General features: G+C 42.6%; 1 long non-coding RNA gene across 4 annotated transcripts; it reads right to left on the minus strand.

Annotated features, from left to right (window-relative positions):
- Positions 1-2,653: 2,653 nt before the first annotated feature.
- Positions 2,654-26,097, minus strand: LOC308192940. Of its 4 annotated transcripts, none has more exons than XR_013949234.1 (5): positions 25,838-26,097; positions 25,309-25,416; positions 12,554-12,611; positions 12,189-12,258; positions 2,654-3,649 (listed from the first exon to the last, which is right to left on the minus strand). It is a non-coding gene; the product is annotated as an uncharacterized lncRNA (long non-coding RNA). The 4 variants fall into 4 exon arrangements; XR_013949235.1 differs by lacking the exon at positions 25,838-26,097 and adding an exon at positions 25,658-25,802; XR_013949237.1 differs by lacking the exon at positions 25,838-26,097 and having other exon boundaries at positions 25,309-25,651.

The following is a 26,097-nucleotide window of genomic DNA, read 5'->3' on the forward strand; positions in this document are numbered from 1 at the left end:
ACAGTTTCAAGGTGTTTTCTATCGGTGTGGATGAAATGGTGTAAAATATTTAGTGTGCCAAGGGAAACCAATGAAATGTAATGATTGCAATATTGTGGATGTTACGTACAAGACCTCCCCTGCACTCTTAAGCCTGTAATCTCATCACGTAGTCATTTTCTAGCTGTCATAGGACAACCATGGAGTGTCTCTTCCTGCTTTGCTACAGGTATGAAGCTGAGCTTTCCAAAACACTGTCCTTGACCACTAGCTTTCTGTGTGCTATTCATTAAGTTTTAGTTTCAAGAGCTGATTAACCATAGCAAATCTGATCTTCTACTTATCTCCTGCTAAATTTGGATTTTAAAAAGCATTATATATCTCAAAGTAGAATTACCTTCTTCACTGTCCTCATCGCCATATATGTACCACAAAATCAATATATTTATAGTTTTTGTTTAATATTTCTCATATGCAGGAAATACTTGAAGCAAGTTCATGTTTCATCATCTTGAAGTCACAGGAGAGAGGTGATGAAGATAACCCTATGCTTCTAGTAAAGGATAGAGTTGTTTTGAGAATAGCTGCACTGGAAGTTCATTTATCCCTACTTTTTCACTTCCCTCTTTGCTGGGGCATTTTAAGCAACCACCTAATGTTTGGAAAATTTTCCAGAAAAAAAAAAAAAACACCTCAAGGCTCTACAAATAAGGTGCTGACCTGTCTTCCACAGAGATTACTGTGTTGGCTAGTCACGTACTGTACACAGGGTACAGTACTCACAGAATTTACATACCTTCATTGCAGCTAGCAAGAGTTTGGAGAATTTTGTACAGCTGGTCTCCTATCAGAGCAAAACTGATGAAGGGTAAAGCTGTCAACACTTTCAAAACATATGTATCATCAAGCTACATAACTCCCTTTTTTTCTTGGTGGGCAGAGTCTCTCAAGGATAAGTTACTACCAAAGATGAGGGAAGGAAGGTGCTAAATGGTGCTGCAGACAGTGCCATTTCACGTTAGTCAAAAACCCCAGTGTCACACCACATCCAATGAGGAGTACAGCCTTTTTGGGGATAGAACAGATTGTTTCCCCTCACCCATCTTGCACATTGGCTACCTCACTCTAGGATCTGCATTTCCTGCGTGGATTACACTCAGACTTCAGGCAGGGCATTCATAGGGTTAGAAAATGGCAATCAGTCTTTGTCATGGGAGTATTTGCACAGTGGTCCTCAAGCAGAGCACAGAGCTCAAGGGACACTCTCAAACTCAGGTTGACTTAACGGCAGCAGCAGCCCATCACCAGTCGTGGTATTTCCATGATAATAAAGTCCTTATTCTAGCCTGAACTGTAACAATCCACATCTGTTATTAAAATGGTACTCCTCAGAGCTACTAGGTACATTCTCAGAGAAGGTCATTTATTACTGATGTATTTTAATAGAACAACTGCCTCTAAGGAAATCATTGATCATTTGCAACTAATGACCAGAATATTACAGAATTTAATTAATAGTTGTATCAGCACACCAGCTAGCCACTTGGAAAAAAAGAGTTTCCTTGACCTTTAAAGCATTTCTAGTTCATTTACAAAGTACCTATGTTAGATGCCAGACCAAGAAAAATCAAGATCCAGGCCTCAAAAAAAATAAAAAAGAATCCGTTTGGACTCTGCAAAATCATTGTAGAACCATTATACGTACAATCTATTATTACTGCTCTGTGAAGCTGCAGCCAGAGGAACTGGAAGATCCCACTCCCTGCTCCTATTCACGTTCATACCTATGTTGTGGTGACATCCAGCCCCATCCACGTGACCACCAAGCCTCCCAGGCCCACCTCGGTCTACACCCATTTGGGCAGCTGTGGCTCTGCCCACACTGCTAAGGGCTTCCAGCCTGGGGGCGACACAGGGCCCTACAAGTTTGTACTGGCAAGGGCTAACCTCTCTGGTGCCTTGGCCCACAGCATAACACTTGGCTTGAGGCTCCTACAAACACCAAACAGTGCCCCTCTGGTTGAAGATTTACTTTTATATTAAGTTCAAATTGCATAAAGCAATGAGTAGGCTAGGTCATGGCCTGCCAGAATGATGCTTTTATAGCACATTCTTGTTATGTCACCTGTCTTACTCTAAGCCTTTAAATAATCTGTTTGCACATCCCCCTAAACAGACAAGAGTAAGTACGTGTCACACTGACGTTGAGTCACGTGAGAGCGCAAAGCTGGGGGAACAGCAGGATGCCAACAACAACTGGAAAAAAGTCCTGTTGGCACCAATGTAAGAGGACCCTGCAGGAGAAAACATGGCTCAAAGATGTTCTTATGCATCTGTTGACTGTATCATCAGCTGGTGGGAAGAACTAATTGGCTGATTCTTCCTTTGAGTATAACAGCAAAGATTAGGAAGATGGAAAATGTTTCAAATACATTTAGAAAAATGAGGCAGAGCAGGAGAAACTGGATATAGGAGCTCTGAAGAACACACAAGTCTGAAGCCCTACGAAGCAAAAAGGGTCTCCAGGCAACACTAGAGATCACAGAAAAAGTCACTTCATGCAAAAAGCAAAAATACTGTAATTCTTAGATAATCACGGGGGTTATATAATCAGTACAGAACAAACACACACCCCACACTGACTGTTTACAAAGGTAATAATCTCTGCACATGGTTCAATGCAAGAACACAATGGCTTTATTTATATATTCTAAAATTATATTCTAAGTTATAATGTAACCTTGGTTCATTATCATCTATCAGATTGTCCCAACTACTTTTTTTTTCTTCATATTCGTGTGGTGCCTTGAATTCCAGTAATGTATGTTGAGAGCTAAGTAGAAAGAGCACACAAGGAGTGACCAGCAGGGTTTCCCCAGAGATACAACATCACCTCCACACTGCTTCTGCTTAGACTGTCCCCATGGGCAGGCAGCAGCTCTGAGCTGGTCAGCTAAGAAGCACTTTTCACAGAGTACTTCCACCAGGTACTCAAAAGTTCTTTAAAGAAAGACTTCATGTTGTGCACAACCTGGTAGTGAACCTTTGCAGCTATGGGATCAACCTATGTGTCTGAGCTTGGATGAGCCTGCTCAGTTCATCCCCCTGCAAAGCAACCTATGTGCAGTTGCCATGAGCTGCCCCCAGGTAGGACAAGGCCAGAGGGGAGCCCTGCACAGAACAGTTTCTGATTCCTGCTGCTGATGGCATCAAGAAAACTGCCCTTTCCAACTCCTGTGAAGCCATCAGACCATGCATGTCTGCCCTGGCAGGAGCCTAGGGAGCTTAGAATAGGTCTTCTGCATCTCCCCTCTCAGTTGTAAGATGCAGGATGTCTCTTGTGAGCTGCTACCCAAAGCAGCTGCCTAGGAGAAGAGCCACCTTTCCTATAAAATGAACTCTACGGCACCTGCTTCTGAGTTCCTTTCACTTCATGGTACTACATACACTTAACAGCATCAGCAAGAAAGAAGTGGTGAATAATACGCATCCTGGGAGAATCTTCTACTTTCCCCAAACTTTCCACTATCCTGCTTTCCTGCCCCACCACAAAATGGCTGGCCCCTTTGTACATTTGAAGGCCACACACAGGGCTAGATACATCTTGCTGCGAGCACAAGTCCTGTAACATTCAGGAGGAGGCACAAGAGAAGAATCTTCCAACTCAGATCTGTAAAAAAAAAAAATTTTTAAAGAAATATTACAATGTGTGTATAAAATAGCAAATCAAAAGTAGAAAAAAATAAACCAAATACAGCCGCTTCCTTCAGCACAGAAAATGTGGTCAAGGAAAGTTCTGCTCTTGTTTAAGCGCATTATGAAGAGAGAAAGACGAAATAAATCAAATGAGATATCTTCCCTGACAGGCCTTGCCTCTGAATCATATATATATTTGAAATGTATCTTATGCTCCCCTAATGCTCACAGTTTCCTAGACACCAAATCTCCCCATGTTTTTCACCACTGCCCCAGTACAAGTGTCAACCAGCACCGTCTTCTACTATTGTCTGATCTTTAATTGGGCTCCCCATCTGCACTGTCATGCCTGTCATTTGGGTTTGGTTTCTTTAGCACAAAAGCAAAACTCGAAGGGCTCTGCTGTGGTGAGCTTAATTCTCTCAGAGGAGCAGGATTGTGATGTCTTTTCCTACTCAGTTTTTAGAGACTTGCACTAAGGTGGGATTTATCCTACCCACAGATGCGGTGCTGAAAACACAATCCTGCCCCTGTGCAACTTACACACTTCCAGAAAAGGAAGAAAAAAGTATTAAAAGCACTCAGAGACATCATAACCATCCCTCCATCTCAGTGTCACCTCTTTGCCTGGGAGGAGCGAGGATCCAGAGCAGGAAGCCTTGGGGCAGCGTTCACTCGCTCTGACAACCCAAGGATGCTCTGACTCGAGCAGATGGTGCTATGCTTTGCTTCAGTATGTTTTAGAAGATCCTCAGAGGGCAATTGCCCTTTAAAATAACTTGCACAATATGGTCTGGACAGATACTTTCTCCCATTTTCCAGACAAGAGGTCCCGCGAGGCCAATGAAGAAGGGAAACTAACTTCTTGCGAGCTTTTGTACGAGCATACGTAGGGCCAGAAGAGCAGGCATGTGAAGAAGAGAATCTAAACGAGCACAACAGTGACATCCAGAGGGCAGAGACCAGCAAGCAGGGCTTTGCCAAACAGCCATCAGAAAAACAAATGGGGTGGGTTTTGAGTACACTTCATGGTAGACTTCTCTTGTTAGTCCTTGACAAGTGGAGCTTTATCCAACGTATTTAACTCCCCAGGGGACACTTGTCAGACATAAGGACTGCCATAGCCCTCCTTTCCATGGGTAAATGGAGATGCATCTTCTACAACAACCAGAGCAGGAGAGAGCTTGACACCACATTAAACAAACCAGACCGTTTCCGCAGTAGCCTCCTCATCCTGCTGAGGCAAATGAAGAGAGCTGGAGCAGCACTATCAGACCACACAGACTTGTCACCTCTGCTCCTGGGGAGCAACTCCCTGCTCTTTTCCCTGTAGTGTCGTGAGTGTTACGAGCTTTCTGCAGTTTTTGGCTGTCTGAAATAGCCTTTTGGTTTCTCCCCATTGCACGAGCGCTCACTGCCTCTCCCAGTCTCTTAAGCTGTTCCCTCCATCTCACCAACTCCTGTCGCCTCTCTTCTGAGCCTGTGAGTCTACATGCTTTAATACACCTCAAAGTTGTACCAAAGCAGGCTGCAGCTTTCACCAGGATTAACTAAAACTTGTTTGTGCAAGAGGAATGTGTGATCCCGATCATCACACACATAATATGCAATATCCCTGCTGCTATGGGAGCAGGGATTTCAGACTCCTTCCATACACAACAATGAATTCTGTACGTGGGGTAGATGTGCAGTATATGTTTGACCCCTCCAGATCAGACTTGGATAGTATTTTACCTGCAGCAGGTGTACAGGTGCAGGTGCAGCCCTGCTGCACAGCAAGCAAGAGCAGACTGGGTTTCACTTGACTGTGGCTTAGCAGGGCTTCTATTTGCTCTGGCAGGAACAGAAATCCCAGAGGGGGAGACCATTATCCTATTTACTGAGTCACGATGATTCACTTAGCATTCAGCTTCCATCAGATAGAGCAGCTCCTGGAGCTTAAACTAAATCTGTTTTCATCCTGCTGTGATTTCAGTTTCTCATTGGTTTATCTAAACTTTTACTTTCTGAGGCAAGAAAGCAAGACTGGATGTTTATTTATTTATTGTAGATACATTTGGAGAAAGCTACAAATACATTTGGAGAAGCTAGCTTAAAGTACAAGGAGACTGGGGAGGGAACAAAAAAAAGCACTCTGTAGAGTTAAAATCTGTAAGAACTATATGCGTTGTTCAGAAAAAAAAGTTCCTAAGTCGGTGAAGGACTGTAAGTTTCACGCTAAAACCTACCATGAAAACAACTTGAAAGATATATATAAAGATATATATTTTGAAGTTGTTTTTTTTTTTTTTTTTAAAAAAGGCCAGCCCATGGCTGATAGCCAGTATCAGACAGGGTCTTCCTGCTGAGATGACCAAGCTGACCGCTATAACTCAGAAGTAGTAAAGGGCAAAGGTACAGCTACAATGTGGGTGCCAGACATACAAGAGACACAAGATGGCTGCAGCAACCCTGACCAATTTGGTGACGGTAACCTAACAGCTTGGAGATGAGGATGTGAAGATTGACACTGAAGTGACGGAGCCAAGTCCCTCTTAGACTGGCCTGGATCAAGAAATGATGCTAAAGAGAAGCTCTTTCTCTCCCCAAAACCGTGTGCTACAGAAGGACCTGTGCCATGCCCAGGAGCAGACGGAGCACCCAGCAGAACCACAGCTCTTCCCCTCCACTCTCATGGAGTGAAAGAGCCCCCCCTCCAACCTCAGAGGTTGCCTTCTGCTCCAAAAATTCTCAGTGGGCATCTCACTGCTGCTGTACATCTCAGGTGGACACAGGCATGTTCAAAGAACATCACTTGCTAATGTTTAGGAGAACCTCTAGTTTCAGCAGCATAACAAATCCTAACCCTTTTTAAAGTTAAAAAAAATTCCCAGATTTCAACATGATTTGGATTTCAATATGTAAATCCATATCTTGCCCATACAGTTTAGAAAGTATGGCTTGAGCCTGAAGACACACAATGTGCTAGGATTTCTGCTGAGCAAGAAACACACAGAAGTTTGAAAGGATTAAGATGCTATACATTTGAGCTGTGTTCCAGCCACATTCCTTGAAATAGATGTTACTGTCCTACTTTGATATATTCATTCAGGTTTCCCTCACTGTGTGTGAGGAAAGAGGTTTCCCATGAGCCTTTTAAAGCAGTATCAAACACTGCAAACCTTAGGAACATGTTTTCTCAAACTGCTCCACAGCGAGTGGAAGAACTAATTCCAGGAGGAGGTGGGTTAGCACTGATGACACATTTCCAAAACATATTTTGACAGCTCAAGTGGCTTGATCTATTTTTCATGGCAAAGCAAAAGCTTTAAAAAGTGTCTCTGACCTCTGCGCATGCAGCTGGTGTGCCAATACTCCTCAAAGGCTATGGATCCTGCAGGCTCTGGTGCTTCAGAGCTGGGACAGCCTTGCCAGCAGGGGTTTAAGGTGTCCAGGTCCTGGCATGGAAACATTAGATTTAGGAATGATTCAGAGCAAAAGCTCTGCCAAAGCTCCTAGGCTCCTAGAGGTGAAACCAAGAAAGTTAAAGAGCAGCAGCATATTCAGCTCTCAGCTGTGCTGCAGGACCCCTGCATGCCCTGTGTCCAGCTCTACCTTGGGAAGCTCGGAAGGTCTGAAGTCCTTGATCCCATGTATGTTTCCGAAGGCTTTGAAGTATCCCTGTATGATGGCTGAGGGAGAAGGAATATACCTTACTTCTCAAGGAACCTAGCATTTTCTTTTGCTGTCTGATCTGTACGTTCCAAAGGGTAGTTGCCTGCAGTTGTCCAAGGGATTGATGTTTTTTCCTTGGGGTAACTCAGAACGAGTTCTTTTCTTTGAGCAACTTCAATCCCAAGTGCTCTTTCTTCCAGTTTTTACCATTGTCTGTTTTGTTTATACTAACTCAGAAAAGTTAGGGAGTGCAATATCGCTGTATTTACTAAAGTAAAAAGAAATTGTGGCGTCTTTTCTTATGGAGAGGTTTTCTGTAAAGGGCTACTGCCGTGGCTAATAAGTGGCAGGATGAATCAAAGAAAGTTGTTTGAGAGTCCAGACACCACCAAGTACTTTCCAAAAATCAGAAGCTGTGAGTGCCTGCAGGTTCCCTGAATGGCAACCGGATTGGACTGTGACTAATAGGAAAGATCTGTGGTGAGCTGGATTGGAAAAGCTGCTTGAGTGCAAGTTAGTGCCAAACTAGTAAGCTTCACAGAAACCAGAGAGCAAGGACAGTTGTTCTGCTCTTGCTTACTGATCCTCAGGAAAGCTCACACAACTCTACCAATAAAGAGGAAAGAAAATCTTACCACATGCCCCATCTAGCTACATGAAGAACTCTTTAAAAGAGATAAAAGACAAAAATTAAACATAATATAAAATATTGGACAAAACTAATAGCAGATAAAATATTCACATTAATAAACAATTCACATTATATTCACATTCTTAAATCATTAAGAATAAGTCACAACAGGAGCTGACACTATTAGGGAGCAAAAGATATTTGCGAGAAAACTTGAAAACATTGCAAGACTGAGAAAGGGAGGAATTATGTGCAGAAAAGGATGAATTATTTCATACCCTCGTTGCTTCAGTCTTCAGAGGAAAGCAGAAAAGCATCATATACCCATATACCTACACACTCTTTGATATCTCCTTTCTCCAGCTGGCCTTTGTTCCCTCCTCTGTTTTATCTGAGATGCTGGATGGCATTCACCCAGGAGTTACTCTGAAGGCAGCTAACACCCTCTGTGAACAGTTTCGAAGAACTCTGGAGGATAGGAAAGGTCCCACGGCAATGGTTATGGTGCTTGCTCTCTCCATCAAGTCACAGCAAATAAAGGCACAAAAAGGTCCTGTAAAATTTTGCATTTGTCACTGTAACTGTGACGGGAAAAAGGCCAAGAGCAGATCTATTAAAACAACTGTGTGCTACGGACTTGAGTGATGGACTAGCAAATACGTTTCTGAAGAGTGCAGACCAAAGCTTAATCCTGCTTAAGGGCAGGATTGAAATTCAGAGTGCTTCTTTTATTTATCAAGCTCAATCTCAAGTCAAAAACTGGAACAGATTTCAAAGAGTGCAGAATACCACACCACAGAGGGAAGGAAAGAAGGAAAGCTGGTGAACAGTGCACAAATGGAACGTTCCTCTAGGCTGCAATAATACAGGGAATGGGTGTGGGGGAATATATCAGATCAAACTGAGAAGGAATCAACAAAATCCACGTTGTTAGAAGAAAAAGGTAGATTCATTTTAAGTACACGAGTCAAAAAATCATTTATAAGATAAGGGAGCTGAGTATCCCTCTGTTCAGCACTGGATGGGCTCACAGTAATGTGAGCAGTCCTGGGGAAAGCACACTTGGTGAAACGTGGGGAGAAACTGAAGAGTTCAGAGTGGAGCAACAGAAATGATCAAAGGTTTAGAAATATGATTTGAAAGGACAGGATGAAAGAGCTGGATTTGTTTAATGTACAGAGGAAAAGCAAGAGGGGAACAGAAAGAAGGGAACAGAACAAAAGTCTCCAAACATAAAAAGGAATTTTTTCAAGAGACAGCAATCAATAAATTATACTCCAAGATCACCACGGAAAGGAAGGCATTTAGTTTAATTTATTTTTTAAAAAAATCACTATTGCTGTAAATTTAACAGACATCTTTCAGGGATGATGCAGGTAAAGCTAATGGCATCTCAAAGCAGGGCAGCAGACCTTTGACAGACCTCTTGGACACTGATTTCTGTGATTTCAGTAATTTTGATTACCTCATTTTATCTGTTCTTGGGATGTTATTTCTTTTAAGAGCATGCAACAGCTAATAACAAAAGCAGAACACACTTCCCTTTGAAACAGCTTTTCTCCACTGTATTACTGCATATAATGACCGCATTATTAAGTGTCAGCAGTGCTAAAGGTTTGCTATATTTTAGTTTCCAAGCGTTGAAGCATCAGACTTATGGCAGCTAAATGCAGCACAGTTGTTGCCTCTGCTAATGAGGGGGAAGAAAAAGGTCAGCATCAATACGGAGGGAAAACGCTCCGTATGAAGCGTGAGGATAAAAGCACATGTTAAGGGCAGAATTGTAGACAACCAAAGTTCCTCAGCAACCTGGAGTGACAACCACTACAGAGACGTACAGCAAGTCACCAGGAAAGATGTTTCTGTCCATGGAAATTCATGACACACTCTATCCAGGCTTAATGGTTAGTTATTGTAGCTTCTTCACTTTAAATACGCATTCACATTCTCTTTTAATTCCTCTATTAATTGTGATATTTATAGACCCACGTTAAAATACTCAAAGTTATTTAACCTGATGAACAAGTTACAAAGTCATTGGATTGTTAAATCCTAGCTATTTATTCAACGGGGGTGCCACATATTTCTCCAAGGCCACAGAACCAGTAATTGCTGAGCTTCAGGAAAGAATAAAGGAATAGATCAGTCCCTGCTATCTCGGCTTCTTACCCTTGAAGGGGCACCTAGGGCACTGTTCTGCTCTTGCTCAAAGACAGAGCTGGACAAGTCTGCCTATTCCCAGAGTGAAACCTCTTCCCAAGGTTAGGAAAAGTCATGAGAGGCACATGCCAGCTATTTCTCTTCTGTGCATGTTCTACCTCACATCCAAAATTTTCCAAAGTGACTTGGAGAAGGTTTTGAGAGGGTTCTGAAAGGATCCAATTAAGAAGGGGTTCTGAAAAAGACAAAGCCGAAGGGGAAGGAAGGAGGGAGCTGCTGAACAAAACAAGGACAAGGTAGGTCAGCAGGACTGAGCAACCCCCTCTGCATACACTGGAACCATACAGTGAGGGCATTACAGGTGGAGAGCAGACTCTCTCAGTCCATCCCCCTACAAGCATACTGTTTTTCTTGATGTACAGTCAGTGGAGGGTAAGAGAGCTGGCTGTGCCCCTCACTGACCTCTCCGAGCACCTCGCATTAGTAAACCCACCATTATTTACTCTGCCTGTGAAGCCACATAGACAGAGAACCCAATTTTGTGCTGCAATCAACCATGCTACAGAGAGATGAACACTGACCTTTCGTCCCATTCTACTGCCGTCCCAAAGCAGGAGACACAATGCTTTAAAAGACACAAACGATTTAAGCCAAGAGAGACAGATATTTGTGAGCTGAAGGTCAGAATTCAGAGGCATCTGTCAGCAGCCAGAAATCACTGCTTAACAAGCATCTTGTGACACTGTTCTCTGAAGAGTTCCTGATACAGCCCTGCATCAGCTGCTGACACTGATCCACTACCAGGAGCATTTCAGCATTGCTCTTGGCTCTGGAGGCTGACGTGACTTCTCTGAGCATGAAAAAGTGCAGTGTCACTTCTCAGCCGAGGTTACATCTTCTCTCAGGACTCTCCTAAACGATTAAAATGCAGAGAGGTGCCTTAAATTGCATTGTGTGGGTTTGGCAGGTTACCAAATCCCAGGACTGTGGAATTAGTAGGTTGTTTTTTTCAGCTTGATGCTGAAGCTGAAATAGACAAAGCGATTAATTGAACCAAAACATTTCATTTCACATCTGTGTTACACGCCTCTTCTGCAAGGCAAGCAAGGGTGGATTGGAGTTGTCGGTCATCTCCAAGGGAAACTAGCAGGAGCTGCTCTGAAAAGTTGGATATTGAGCGTCCCAAGTTCCACGTGCTGAAACCAGCAATGGACCTTTTAAAATTTTGACTCCTTGTTTACTTTGGATCTTTTTGTTTGCAAGTATAAAATTTTCAGATATCTTGCAAATATTTTGTCATAGTGGACTCCAAAAATCGTATATGGAAAAAAAGTCATGATCATATAAATGGAAACTGTAAGAAATAGTTATTATTTCGTTTCCCCATACTAAGAAAAAATATTCCACCATCAAATCGTAAGTACAAAGAGATGCTTGAGCACATCTAGTATTCCCTCATCCTGATTCAAAACATTACTTGATGGAGCAGAAGTATTATTCACTGAAGTTGGCTAGAAGGGACTAGTTTTCTTCTGGAAACTGCTGATCCAGTGGAACCAAAATGGTCTCTGACCCTTGTGTTCATCCTGCCAAACCTTCCCCACGCCAAGCAGGGCCGCCCAGTCAGCTCTCCATCCCTGCTCCACCATGTCCCAGGGCAGTCAGCTCCCACACCACTCATGTCCTTTGTGCAGCCGACAGGTCCCAGGCCTCAAGGGGATCTCAGCATCATTTCAGAAATGTCTGCAATAAATACTTTGGTTTTCCAGCACAAATCTACCACCACACAGCAGTTCTCCTTGAAAAGGTGCATGTTAAGGACCTTGAAGGTGCAGCCAGAACCATCTTGCCCAGCACAGCCCTGTGCTTCTAGGAGAGTATCAAAGTTTGTGCCAGGATGCAGACTCCAGTAACCGCTTGATAAGATCCAGATATCAAGAGTAACAGGACCAGTTTCTCCACACCAGTTCAGAACTGTTCAGTAATGACAAACTGAACAGCTGTAACCACATCAGTCCATAATACACACACAGACATCCAGACTGTACATTGCTACCACCCTGCTCACCACCTCTCTGGGGCAAACTTCTCCTGTGACAAGCTGCTGCTCAACTCAGCCATCAGAGCATCCGAATCTCCTGCAAAAAGTGACACAGCACAAAGATGGGGAGGAGTTGGACGCACAGAGACTGCACAAGCAAGCTGGCCTTTAAGAGAAGCTACTGCAGTGGGGTTTGACAAATTGCAGAGCATCATACCTAGACAACAACCAGTCTTAAATCCCAGAGAAGATAAAGATGATTCAGACATGCTTTCTGAATATCCCAGGCACTCAGAATAGCAAAAACAAACAAGCAAAAAACAACAACAAAAAAAACACTGTCCTGTCACACAAATTAGATCATTTTGTTTGACGATCTGTTTACTTATTACTGTTCCACATTTCAATTGATGCACTAGCTGATTCACCACCATGGTTTGCTATCAGTGCCTGTAATTAGGAAGAAAAAAAACAAGGTTGTTTTCAAAAGCAGCAAAGTATCTAGCTGTACGTGCAGGACAAAGAGGTGTTTTTTTCTTTCTTCCCTCCAAAAGCAGTAGCAATTCATTGGCAGATGCTCTTTTCACTCTGGGGAAAGAGTGCTTGAACTAAAACAAATGAAAACTAACAGATATACACCTAAACTACATACCTTGATTTACTTTGACTATATACCTAAAACTTCATAATGCCAGTACAAAAGGAGATTTGCAGATCACCAGTAAGGCTAAATTAGGCCTGCACCTGTAATTTAAATCATCCAACAAAGCACCTCCACAATTAAAAACCCCATAACTTAGTCCCTCAGCAAAGACAAGGCCACAGAAGCAGAGGAGACTCCAAGAAAGTAAAGAAACTCAGTTCCTCAGTTGCTTGACTCAGGGCAGAGTATCTGGGCTGAGGACATCTCCCAGAACACGCGGTAAATCACGGAACAACCATCAATGGGAGCCAGCAGGGCTTGGAGCACAGCCTGTGCACCACACACCACCTACCAAGAAGCCACTTCACATTTGCTTTAGCTGTTTGATTTCACATACTCCTGTACAGACACTTGCACACAACGGTTGAAACAAGGATTTACCCCCAACAAGTGCGTTAACGCACCAATATTGGTTCAGGCGTGGCAGATTTGGGCCACAGGTACATGAACAACTCAGAGTCAGTGCTGTAAGGCTTTACATGAAGCACTGCCTGAAGGTGTGAGGTTATGCCTAGAGGGAATGAACTGATGAAATATCAAGAAAGGACAAAACACAAGGCTGGAAAATGGCCCTTTCAGCATATTCTTTAATGACTTACAGGTCCATTAACACAAGCCAAGGAACTCCTTCAGATCTGGAGCTCCCTGCTTAGTCTACACCTTCTTGATGCAGAGGTTATCTTGCTAGGGTTTGATACATCACTCCACCAAGAATCGGGCAGTGCTTCCCAAAGAAGCCAACAAATGTTTGTGGAACACAAATATCCTACACAAATACGTGGATCTGCAAGTGTCAGGGACAGAACTTGCATCTTTCCTCGCTTCTTGTGATGTGCAACTGTCCGATCACCAGCTGCTGCTGCATGCTACCTGATGCCTGGTCCTGTACCTCTGGGACTCCGCTGCTCATTTTTCTTCCCCTGCCCAAGGTATAGCCAACACCATGGGAGCCAAATGAGACACAAAAGTGATTTCTGTTCTTTATGAGAGTCTCTTGAGGAGGTAAGAAATAAAATCTGGCTAAAACAGGGCTTAGAGAGCTTTATGTTTTTGTATTTTTAATTGATATTTAAAAGGTCACATTTATCCGTAATGCCTGACAAACAAAATAATTGCAGCAATTATATCAAAACTAACCTTCTGGCAATGCTGTGTCACTAGCAGAAATTTACATCTGTTTTTTTTAGAAATTCATACCAAAAAATGTTTTTATTTATTTTTTTTTCCTTCCTGCAGATCCAGATTGGTCCCTCGCAGAGGGCCAGGAAGTGGTGTAATTCATTAATTCTTTTGACATCACAGCAACACAAAAGTATTTACATGCTGGTTACATAGGTATGTGCCTATCAGAAAGAATGTTGCTTATAGGCATAGTAAAAATAAATTCACACATAGATTCTTTAATAAAAAAGGTGCCATGCCCACATTTCTAACATTCACATACGCACACAATCCATGTGAGATGCTGAGCTTAACTGACAAGGTATTTTACAAGTGCAAGCACAGGAAGTTTTCTTTGGCATAGAGGTGTATTTGGCCGTACTGATTTGAATACAGTAACAACCAAGTTCTGCGATTACAACTACAGATATATGTCATAAAAAACAAATCCTTTATTCTCTGCTGCACTGGAAGTCAATTACGAAAGCGGCGGCTCCAATTACTGAGTCACAGCCTTCAAACTCGATGGAAAAGTTCTACCGAAGGACAAAAGAAGAGCGTTAGTCAGAAAGGATAGGAAAGTTGCAGCTCTGAGAAAATTGTCACTGCTGGGATCTGAAAATAAGGGTGGGCTTTCCCAATGGAAACTCTCAGGACATTTGCCATCACTGTAGATCTTTGGAGCTCTGTGACCAAACACAGCCAGCAGAAGGTCCAAGTGTCCCTACAGCCCCACGAAGGTGTGGCTGCTTTGTTGCTATAGGCATTCAGAAAACACTCGTACCTGTTTCTGAGGGGACATAACTGAGCCAGTGTGGTAAGATCACCTTTTACAAATGCACACCTTCCATCCATCCACTGCTTATTTTGTTTGACTAAGTCTCTGCCCTGCTCCTTGCCTCAGCAGCTTCTAGGAAATACATTCGGATGCAATGGGTGGGCAGACAGGAGTTCACTACTTACTGTCAATTATCCCCAAATATTTGTGTTTAGTTGCATCAAAAGATGCAAGTTCTCAGCTATCACTTTTCAGACCAAATTTATATGCTGACATAGAATCCTATGGTGTAACTTAAGAAAGCAGTAGGAAAGGGAAGAAGGGAATACAGGCTGTCCTCAAGGAAGAGCTTTGCAAGCTCTGAGAAGGACTAAGAGAAAAACATCATATGCAAAATATCACCATTCCTGTCTGACATTTCTGGAGAGTTTTACAGGCAAACAGGAAATAAAACTTGTACCCACAACATATTTTTCAAATGGAAGTTCCCAGTTACCGCAGCATTTATCTGGGACCCACCTGTATCCCTCAAAAGACTGTTTGTGCCAGCTCCTTGACATTATCAACTTGTGTTATTTGCTGCCTCCCGAAATGTCAGCTGCCTAACCTTTCTCCAAGCTGTTCTTACACAGTCTGCTTTTCCAAAACTCATTAAGTATAGCAAAGACCTACAGTCCTGTGTAAATCTTGCAATCAAGCCAAGCTGCAAAGGGAATACTAAGATCTTCGAACCCTCTCAAACTTGCAGCAGGGAATCAGAAGTGCACAAAAAGTCTGTCCTCACTGCTGAGCTGTTAGAAAATATATGCAACTTTTATTTTTTGTTGTTGTTGATTTTTCAAGAATGACAGTGACTACAGCTAGCTATCTTTTACAGTATAACTAATAAATGCAGTTCAAAAGCTACCTTTCCGGTTAGTTGTGCATCAACTAATAGACAAGTTACCAGAGTATTAAGACTTCAAGAAATTTGTGTCGTGTTCCTTTACACATCCTTATCATTGTTTCCAATAGATTTAAACATGAAAGGATGAGGATTCAAGGACTTAAGCTCAGTACCTGAATTCCTCTCTTATCCATCACCAACGGAGCTGGACCCCTACTTAATTTTGGCTCTCAGTGGATATGGGTCTCAGATTGTGCATCCAGGTGGGGTGGCCACTTGCACATGGGGAGTCAGCGTGGAAGTTTGGAAACAACCCTTCCTCTGAGCCTCTCTAGAGAGGCTGACCATCTTTTGCATCTTCAGTTTTCACATCCTCTGAGAACACCAGTGTGATCACAAGATAATTGGGGGAGAGGAAATGCTTTTAAAACCCCAGCTGAGAACTTCAGAGGCTGTGCTTGTGCTAAAACTGCCGATAACCACAGGGTAGGTGGCTCTGTCGGTGCTCAGCAGAAGAAGGTGGCAGCTGGGTGGCTGTTTGATGGATATCAGATGCCTAATGAGGCAGTTAAACATCCGAGGCAATTAAGCATCTCAGCCTAAGTTTAGTGTAACCCAGCTGATTTTGCCAGTTGGAAGTCCACATTATCAGCCATCCCAGGTGATCAAAGAGGACAGTAACCTCCAGCAGTAGAGGAGAGGCAGAGACATGCGCAGTGAGCAGCATTTGGAGCAAGGCATGGCTGTGGGGGGCTCCAGAGAAGGACCGCTCTCCACAGCCTCAGCTCAGGCCTGCTAGCTACCTCAGACTGATGTGACTAGAGAAGGATTGCCTGAGCATTTTCACCAGCAGAGCTGGACTGTGAAGTACTCTCCACAACAACTCAAACATTTTTATTTTGCAGATATCTCCAGGCCAAATCATAGCAGCTTGTTTCAATCCACAACCCTGCAGAAGAGGTAGCATCCATATCGAGCTGCGAGCCCCTGCACCTGCAGCAGAGAAGCTGGACCAAGGCTTCCCCTCTTGGTCCCTGCTTTCTCTATAGCTTCACAGAACTTCTCAGCAGCTGACAGGATCGATGACCAAGTTATTTCTTAGTACAGCTGTCCCCACATAACATGTCTAGGTTTGACTGAGTAGATCCCCAAGGAGTTTGCTCTGTAATGAGTGCTTATTCCCCATGAAAGAGGAGGCTTAAATCTGTTCCTCCCAATTCGTAATTGTCTAAGTGTCAAAGTAATTATGCACGTCATTAGAACAATTCAGTATTAAGATTTCATAGATGCTATGGCTACAGTTCAGCCCTTCCCAGTAAATTGGGATAAATGAAAACAGTCAGTTCAAGAAATTATGGAAAAATATTTTTTAAAAAAAAATCACCTTTTCTTTCCCAAAGTCACCTGTGGGGGATTTAAAAAAAAAAATCAACCTTAAAACCAATTATACACAAATCTCATCCTCCACCTTGACTCCAAGGGAACATTTAGTTTAAGACACCATTTTTAGCTTTTTGAACTTCATAGGCTGTACTTCCCATTTTTCTAGTATTTACCCAACAGTAAAGCCATGAGTTCAGTAATCTCAAGGTCACTTCGTAGTGTTCAGATCCATAGAAGGAAAGACTTTATCCTAAACAGATTCAGACAAGACAAAATAATGAAAAAAAAAGTGATATTGAATAACTTTTAAGCCTGTAGTACTTGGTGATGTTATCCAAGCTGGATACCCAAAGCCTCAGCCCTGAAGCTTACGCTCTGTACAGAACATAAAGTTAAAGGGCACCTTTCAGGGTGAAATGCAAGAAGGCATTTCAGAGCGCCTTCCAGCTGCTGGGATGGTGGCCCTTGGGAGGAATCTAGCATTCCTGCAAGCTGGAATCATTCAAAGACCTTCAAAGAAATGAAACTCTTAACTAGAGAAATAAGCAAGTGCAAAAGTGCTTGCAGAAGGATGGGGCACGATATCCAACAGATCCCTTCAGAGAGCCTAAACGAAGTCATTAAAAAAGAAGTAGGCTTACATCCCTAAATACTGCAGGAAGCTCAAAACACTGTAGCAAAGCAAGCTTGCTGACCTCAGGTGGCATCTCCGGAGCTGGAGGCGTGCAGGAAGGCTGAAAGCTGGGGAGCCCTGGCCTGTCCCAGGACACAAAGAAGAGATGAGAGCCAGGCTTGCCACCACTCCCCTTGCTGAGATGCTCACAGCTGTGCAAGCCATCGCTCCCTTGTGCTCCGTTTCCAGGACTGGGACCTTCACTAAAACCAAGCAAATGCTGCAAGGACTGTCTGATCACACAGCTGCAGCCAATAAGCAGATTACCTCTATTTCTTTTTAGTTTAATTTTTAGAACTTCTTACTTATTTTTATGGTACAAAGTCTCTGCCAAGGTGGAGAAAGCAAACATCTCATATTTCCCGAGGCTGATCAGCAGAGCACGCATGGTTGGTTAAGAATTATTATGCCAGCCAGAAGTGTGGCAAACACACACTTTTTGTATTATAGGTGAAGTGGGAATTCAACAAATCAGTTTATGAGAAAACATCTGCAGGCACCTGATAACAGAAACTATTAATGAGTCCATGCAGGTAGGAGATAGAGATGATGCAGCTTTATTACCGGGTGTCTTCATAAATTTAAAAAAATAACCAGAATTACTATCCCAGATTCATGGGGCTGTATTTCATGAAATATTTTAATACAGGAAAAAAACAAACAAAAAACACAACATACCCAACACTTCAGTACGATTTACACTGAGAGCTAGATCTCATTCAGACTTAAATTCAGCAACAACAGTTGAGGTAACATCAGCCACCTCATGAACCACAGGAACAAAAAGATTTCTTATCTGCTAGTAGAACTTCTGTGGCATCATTAGAGGTAACCAGAGTACGGATCATGACAGAAAACACGGTCATTTGAATATACTTATTTCTATTTTGAAATATAGTTTCCATGAGCACAAGTGCACCTTAACCATAACTATTTCTGGAAAAAAAAACAAACATCTTTGGAGAAGAGGAAGGCTGTCTTATAACATAGGGTGGCTCCTACTCAACACGTGCACAGCTCCATAACAAAGGCCATATGGAAAGACAGGCTTTAAATGCACCACTTCTCTAAGCTCTGCTGGTTACGGGCAAGAAGCCTTCTCCCTACGACAACCTGCGACAATTGCTTTTTGTCCTTTTTCTCTGCACCCTCAAGAAGAGCCTTGCTGCGTCTCCTCTTTGGGCAATGGAAGGTGGTGATCTCTTCTCCCTTTTGCTGGTATAGAGCAATTGGAATAAAAATGCTGCCAGTTGTACTGTGCTATGCAAGAGAATTTAAACTAGGCAAACTTTGCAAGAGCCCCAAAATTCCAGAGACCTTGTAGGCAAAGCACTCAAAATGTGCCAGTCACTGCGTTCATCTGCCCCCAGCAACAGCTTCTAGCACTCACATGCTTATGGGTGCAGTGAGGATCAGCCAGTTCTCCAAGCCTTGAAGCTATAAGGCTTATATATAAAACCAGCAAGCCAATGGCTGGCAGAGCAACAGCTCTGAACCCTCACTGGAAAAGGCAGTCTTGAACATGATGCATTGAATTCAGGACCCGCTTAAGAGAGCCTATCTACGATACAACGGGTATGCGTGCTAGGCACCTATTCCTATGGTCACCTCAATTTCTTTCTTCTTCTTGAATCAGATTTGTTCAAGAGGACTTCTACCAACAGAGGACAAGCACTGTCCATAAAAGTTCCTAATTTCACTACCAACAGGCCCATCTGAAGAGCAGATGTAGTTATACCACTTTTGAACAGAAAACTTGCTCAGAGCTAAGAAAATGGCAGTGATTCAACTGTATGGGTCTTTTTTTTTTTTTTACAGGGCTGAAACAGATTTCCATCACTTGTCTAATTAGCCATACCCTGAAGTTTGTGCAAAACACAGATATTTAAGTAGCAGTTTCTATGACTACCATCATTCTGCTCATTATCTCTGAAGGATTAGCCAGAGGATTCTCTTTAGCAGAAGCTAGGAAAGGAAAGTCATGATGGCACAGTACGTGATATGATAGGTACTAGAAGTACAATGAATCTTTTTAAAGAAGATTATTATCATTATTTTTTAAGAGCACTGCTTTCAAGACCCTTTGTGTGTTGGCCAAATACGTTTGTGCTGTTGATTCACGACCTGTCATTTACAAATTGTCAAGAACTTTCCAGCAAGCAAAACATGAGCAGACTCCAGAGCTGCAGCCAAAATTGGTTCGGTACATTGCACTCCTTCACCTCCTCCAGTCCTATGCTCCAGCCAGGGCATGGAGAGAAAACATCAGCAAACTGAAGACTGAATATCTAAGGATCTACTTACAAAGAGCTTTAATTTTAGTAAGTTTTGGGAAGTGGCTGGAGGGGAAAGATTTCCTTTAAGAATTAAAAGACCGTGAAACGATGAATTTCTCTCTTCCAGTTTTGCTTTTATGCCTGCATCTGTGACAAGCGGGAGTTAGTTCCAAGGCGCCAAGAGGATCATACTCTGTCGAGCTGACTGAAAAATTAGCTTCCTTCTCCCTGAGGAAACCCTGGGACTTCAAAGTCTGGTTTCATTCCACAGACAGACTGAAAAATAAAATATCTTGGAAACTTTCACAAAAACAGGTTACACTTTCTCCAATGTTATTGAAAAGACTCCTTTAGCAATTTATTGTTTTGGTATGGAATTTTAGAAATCACAACATATTCCAAACATCTAGGGATATTCAACAAGTTTACATTACAAGCTTCCTCATGGAGTTTTTTCTTGAGTCCTAGTTTTGTGGCCAAGGCACCGGACTGACCTTGTAAGTATGGGCGAGCACTGGGCTGAAGCAAGATTCAACCCCCAGCAAGTCATCATTCTCTGCACAGCTGAGCTGGCACAGACTGGGAGAAGCTCCTCTGTCTTCTGTCTTAGGCTAGGCAAGGCAAGAATCATGGCAGATGGGTAAGTACCAAGAGAGTCACTTCGGGACAGGACTGCACGCTTACCAACCCAGGTACAATTATACCTTTCTTGTCATTGCTCGCAGAAAGCTCAAAGTCACAAGAACCTTAGTTTATCAGCATTGTACAACTGCTGCTAGAAAGCCCATAGGCTTTTAAACAGCTCCTGAAGTCTGAAAGTGAATCTAAAAGCATTGTAAAGTCCTGGCAAGAATATTGGGGTTCCTTTTCATTTCTAACAGTAGAAATTCACAGGAGACTAACTCCTGCTAAACTAGCTGCAGCCATTCTATAGCTGACTTAAAATGAACAAAAAAGCCACAAATCCCAGAATATTAGTTAAGTTTTTAAACACAGTTGTATATTTTGGAGAGTTTAGAAGTCCTGCAGGAACTTTATAATAGCTTGAAACATTCAGTTATACCTTCCATAACTGGGCATTAAGCTCAGCTTTTTACCAGCTACTTTAGTATAGTCAGTGTGCTCTGCAGCGCTACAACAGCATTTATAGCTCTTCAGAATATAACCCCATTTACACTCGAGTCTTAATACTCTCAGCTGTCTGGGAAAGAGTATTTCCACTTGCTCTGTGTATGTCAAGGCAGAAGTGACTTTTTGTGGACAGCCTTTTTCTTCTAGGTTGTTACACACGGAGAACAATCCCTTCTTATGCCAGGGAGCCCCAGCGCACCGAACACCAACAGAAAGATTCTGTCTGTAGCACAAAGGCACCCAGTTTCCCAGAGTAGCAAAAGAATATCCAAAATAAGACCCGATCTCAAATCTTCAGTAACCTAGATGAGTTACTTACTTGTCCCAGCTTTAACCCCAGATGTAACACATGCAGCCTTGCAGCCACAGGCAGGAGAGCAGCAAAACAGTGGCTGTAGCTGTGAGACCCGTAACCCATGGAAAAACAACCAATCCCCCACACTCCTAGCTTAAACTTCAGTCCTGCACCTCTTTGCTTTGGTGCAGATAATTGTCTTCACACCCGCTTCCCAACAATATTTCCTGTTATCTGCCCTGTTTCCAAAATGTACCTTTAAGAATCTTAGATCACTGTTGGCCTCACAGCGTAAGCGATAAAAGGTATGGCAATGTCTCAGATGAGTTTAAGACAAGTGATGGATGGCAGATGAACGCTGAGGCAGGCAACCAGTACCTTCGTCGTGTATCACCATTAAATAGAGTTGGAGAGGCATCGTGTTCCTTTGGTGGCAGGCTGCATCTCTAACGGGATAAACTTCAGTGTGCTAATTGGCACAGATTACAAATTGGCTGCTGGTGTGTGCCCAGAGGTCCTGGGCAATAGGCTGAATGAAGCAAATTTCTGTGTAATTGCCCAAAGAGATTTGGACTGAAATCCTTAATCATGGTTTTAATGAGGGAACAAGAATTCTGATTTTATCAGTTGCTCTGTTAGCTTTTGCCCACAAGTATTGCAGATGGCTCTCGCTTTGATTTCTGATCTGCAATGCACAGGCCGTGCTCATGTCTAAATGGGCCTTGTCATTCGGGGAGAAAAGGTGAGGAAATGAAATCAGAAAGGGAGAAGGAAGAAACTCAGCAATGCTTTTGCTGTGTTTCAGAAAATTCTGTCTGGTAGGAGTGGCCGGATGGAAACCACAGAGTAGCCAGGGGCAAAGCATCCTGCTGGCTGAGCAGATGGATGACTGCGGCCAAGGCCTGCAGAGCCAAGCCAAGCCAGCTCAGCACCTTGCCCCTGCTCACTGCATCTGCACGCCCAGCGGACGGATGGATACTCCAGCTATCACTTTGTTTCTTCACGATGCTGTAAGAAAGGGACATTTTGGAAATAGAGACCAGAGTGTCTATTTGCCTTTCTTATTACTTTCCTTTTTACAGAGCCATGCTTTAGAGAAACAGAAGCACATAACCTGGCCAAGGTCATAAGGCTCTCCCAAAGCCCTAGTTCTAAGACTCTTCTTCATGTTCTAGCAACATAATATGGTTCAGATCACATTAGACAAACAAGACTCGCGATCCATACGCACACCAGAAAATAGCTACCTAATTCTCCATCTTTCTTTCTTCCCCCTGAAAAACTCATATTTGGGGAAAAGATTTAAACCCAGTTGGGTTTGTATTCTCCTTCCATAACGTTTAGCTGCCTTATCTGAAGAAGCCTGTTCTTCTGAGTTGCCAAGACACTTCATTATATTCCCTCAAATCTCCAGCACTTTGAAGAACACCACTGTAGTGCTGGCCGCAACACCTGAAGCTGCACATCTCTTCTCCCCACAGAGAGCTACACAACAGCCTATATATGTCTTCCATTAACAATGTTATCGCAATTAGAAACTATTCTGAAATAATTGTTTTTAAGGCACTTTACAGCAGGCAGACCTTAGATAGGAAGGTAGCTTGTTTCCTAATGCTTAGAACCAACTGCAACTCTTATAAAAACAACCTCCCCCCCACCTACACATTCAGAATGGCCATTTTTTCCCATAAACGGAGAATCTCTTTCCAAGACAGTCTCAAGAGATAAATGAATCTTTACTGCCTATCACAATACTCCAAGTCATAATAGTTCAGATGATGACAAAACTAGCCCTTTTAACCACCATTTTTACCTTATTTTCTATGTATTGTAAAAGAAAATTGACATTTTCTGTGCTTTGGAAAGAGAAAACAGATTGCAACAAACAGGGGCCTCGCTGGCTAAGACATTACTGAAAGTTGATGGATTAGTCCTAACATTGATTAGCTCAGTACAAATAAATACAACTATTATATTTTCTTTAATGTCATGAATGTCTCCTGGCATCTCTGGGATCGTGACAGAATAGACTTCATCCTCTTTAGTACAAGGTTATAGGTAAGAACAGATATCATGCTGTTTTAAACAGCATTCACTGATAAGGGTAAATGAATCAGACAGGAAAAGACAAAGGAACATATTTTCTAATGAATTTCTTCTTAGTTAAGCACCCCAGGATTATTAAAGACAAGTAAAAGAGTTCAGCAAACATCCCTTTGCATTTCAGACATCAACTACTTTCCCTGTTAAGTGCAATAATTATTTGCATTCACATTTGTATTTGAAAGAAGCAAAACCCACCATACAATATTTTTTCTCAAATGCCTTCCTAGAAGTAACCACAAGTCATTTTGAAACCCACAAGCTGAGAGAGGCTGCTAACAGCAGAGTACCTCTGCCTGTGCAAGGTTACTCACCTTAGGATAATAAAGGAGCAGGACAGTTGAATCACACAAACATAACGCAGCCAGAAACAACAGAGAAGGAATGTACGAATCTTGTTCAGAATTAGTGAAATATTTCCAACATGCTGCTGCCCACAGTGAGCCCAGCCATGTGCTTCCCCTCTGCTGCTGGTGGACCCCAAGGGGAATGATGGCTCTGAGAAGAAACCACCATTTTTACTAGGGATTTGTCCCCTGGCTTGGGTCAGCTACATGGGAGGAGAGAATAGTGGAAGGGCTAAACTCAAGACTGCAAGTGCACTTATTAGGGCTCTCAACTAGGTAAAGTGTTTGGGCATCTGGCTGGCATTTCTCAGAAGAAAAATAACTTTGAGCAGTCACTGAGGTGATAGGAGAAGGACCAGGTGTTTTCTGATAGCTAGCAAGCCTTACTCTGATCTTAGTTCAAATGCTTCCAGATATATGCACATTTCTGTACACCCTTCCCCCCAAAAGAATACCAATCTTCCCACAGAAAAATCCTTAAAGAGAACACATTAAAAATAAATAAATAAAGCTCCTCCTGCCCCGGAGAAACACATTGATTGTCATCTCTCCATTTCTTTGCCTTTTTTTTTTTTTTAATTTACACTTCAAAGAAACAGCTAGAGAGAAAGAACAGAGTCCACAGCAGCACCAGCTTAACTAAAACAATTTTTGAATATTCATTTTCCCTCCTCTCTCCACAGGAAGATCGGTACTGCTATCGCAGTTGCGTGATGTGCATGCTGAGGCTTTGTTGAGCTCCAATTTCCAGTGAAAGAGCATCTATTGCATTTTTATGCTTGTTAGTATAATTATAATTCAATATTTGCACTGCAGTAACACCTAAGCAATCCTGCTGATATTCATTCTGCCGTGCAGTGTACAAACACATTGACATGACGCAAAAAGGGTTGAGTGGCTGCCAGTCCCACCTCGCAGAAAGCACATATGATTTAAAGGCCGAGTCTACAACATTTTTGTCAAGACTTGTACATCTGTCACTTGCATGAGGACCTGAACTATGAAAGGTGAACAGAAACAAGAGCTTTAACATGTATTCTTCTATTGCATTCACACACAGACTCTACAATTAGGTGACTGCAGCAAGCAGTTGAACTACCAGAGTGGTTCAGCATAGAACACGTGCAGACCAATGCACCAGCCCAAAGCCCACTGAGCAGATCCAAGTGCTATCATTTTGGCTAAGCACACCATCTACCTCTGTGCTCACAAGTGAGCCAGCAATTGCTAGTGCTTCTTTTGCTTCTTTTCTTCCATCCCCTGTCCTGTCCTTCTACTCTCTCTAGAAAATTCATCATCTTAGTGTTTAAGTTTATAGCATTTCTAATTAGGCAAAACACCAAACCAATAAGCAGTAAGTTTTTTATCATAGGAAATAGTTTATTCTTAGGAAGAGGGAAAAATAAGTTACCTTATCATTTGATGAGATGTCCAGCTCAGAAAAACAGGCCATTGTTTGATGCTTCACAGGCAAATACCATATTTTACATCCATTGCATTGGCAGAAGACCTTTCAGAACTTTGAGTGATTAAAAGAATTGTGGGCATAGTACATTCACACATATGAACACATAGCTTCAGGTGCACATACATGAAATACATGCTTGTGTGTATACACAAACATACACACACCCCTATGGGCTTTTATACCCAGAGGGCAGAATTTGAGCTTTGAGTACCTTAAAAAAAAGATGCAGAAAAGAAGCCACAAAAGACCTCATCAGGTGAACAGTGGAGGAGTTACCCAGCTGCTCCCATACCTTCCACTGAGATAAATGGGAGACAAACTCCCAGGGCTCAGTAAATCCTACTGGCTTTAGCAAAGCACAGAAAACCCAGAGACTCTGGATATCCATGGACCTAAGGACTAGCAGGCTGCTAGAAACAAGCGCAGCAAAGCTGGCAAACACACCTTGGCTATCAAGCTGAATGCAACGTACCCTGAGCCTGCTGAGCAAGTTACCATCAGCTGTGGCAACCCTGCCCACCACCAACAGATCTATGGGCCATTAAGCCCAAGCTTGTTTCAGTTAGGCTAATTAATTACTACTTTGCAGCACCTTCCCCTCAGCTGGACCCTGCTGTTGCTAGATTACTTTACACGGATGAGAAAGAAAAATTGTGCCCCAAAAGATAATCAGCAATCTGCTTCAAAGCATTCATATTTATACTGAGTAACAGTAAAACAACAACAAAGAAT

Source organism: Anser brachyrhynchus (assembly GCF_964034855.1).
Source record: "Anser brachyrhynchus genome assembly, chromosome: 3".
NCBI lineage: Eukaryota > Metazoa > Chordata > Aves > Anseriformes > Anatidae > Anser > Anser brachyrhynchus.